The sequence below is a fragment of the Tupaia chinensis genome, unplaced genomic scaffold (genome assembly GCF_000334495.1).
Source record: "Tupaia chinensis unplaced genomic scaffold, TupChi_1.0 Scaffold000685_1, whole genome shotgun sequence".
NCBI lineage: Eukaryota > Metazoa > Chordata > Mammalia > Scandentia > Tupaiidae > Tupaia > Tupaia belangeri.
The window spans coordinates 1,809,350-1,810,351 of record NW_006160208.1 but is presented as its reverse complement, the minus strand read 5'-3'; the positions used below and the strand labels follow the sequence as shown (position 1 = coordinate 1,810,351).

Sequence of the window (1,002 nt, the reverse complement as noted above, 5' to 3'; positions counted from 1 at the left end):
GCCCCCCCGCCCCGCCAATGAACGGCGGCGGCGAACTTCCGCACCTCCCGGCCGGGCCGCGCGCGCCCTCCCTCCGCCTCCACCTCCCGGTTGCACAAGCTTGAAACAAACACTGGGGAGGAAGGGCGGAGGGAAGAGGGCGGAGGGGGGAGGCGAGGGAGGGAGCGAGGCTGGGAGGAGGGCGGGGGGTGGGGGGATTTCCAGCCTCGGCTCTTCGCAGTTTCCTCTCCTTGTTTTGCTTTCGATCTGGACTGTTCTCAGGCAAGCCGGGGAGTAACTTTTAGTTTTGCTCCTGCGATTATTCAACTGACGGGCTTTCATTTCCATTTCACACACCCTAGCAACACTTAGACCTTGCGGAATTGTATTGGTAGCGTGAAAAAGCACACTGAGAGGTAACATTTTTTTTCAAATAATAGTTGTGACTGTGCGTGTGTTTCTCTCGAGGGCATGTTTATGGGCACCGGAGGGGCTGTGTGTGTTTGCGTGTCCTGATGCTTCAAACACGCTGTTTTGCAGACGGAAAATGCCGGGGTTCGTAAATGTTAATACCGATTTTTGGAGGAACAGTCGGCGCAGTTATGGATCATCTGATTTTAGGGGAAGCAGGTTCTGCTGCTGTTGCTGCTACTGGGGCCGCTGAGGCTGCGAGGAGGAGGAGAAGGAGGAGGAGGAGGAGGTAGAGAGGGAGGAGGAGGAGGAGGTGGTTGGTGGAGGTTTAATTTCACTTTTGGATTTGCAGATGCGGAGAGGTGGCTCCATGGACACGGACGGGCTGTGTGTGATTCTGCGCCCCAGGTGTTGTTTGTTGGGGTGCAGGTCCCCCGGAGACGGGCCTCATTTAAAACAAAATTGTGTGCGTTGTGCGTGTGTGGGTGCGCGCGCGTGTGTTTACAGCCGCCGCCGCCACCAGGTCGGGAGGGGAGCGGGTCCTTCGCGGAGCCGGCGACGGCGCCTCTCCCCCGGCAGCCTCCGGCGTAAATAAGCAGGCGCTGCTGTCCG

General features: G+C 58.5%; 1 protein-coding gene across 5 annotated transcripts in view; it reads left to right on the top strand.

The window, feature by feature from the left end:
* Positions 1–196: 196 nt before the first annotated feature.
* The window catches only part of IRF2 (interferon regulatory factor 2), a 116,219-nt gene continuing 115,413 nt past the window's right edge, over positions 197–1,002 (top strand). For 3 of the 5 annotated variants that reach the window (XM_027776603.1, XM_006160433.3, XM_006160434.3), the window contains exon 1: positions 743–798. The gene's annotated coding sequence lies outside the window, so the exon portion shown is untranslated. Of the gene's footprint in view, positions 396–742; positions 799–1,002 lie in introns of those variants that run through there. The other 2 variants (XM_006160432.3, XM_027776604.1) reach the window with 1 other exon arrangement.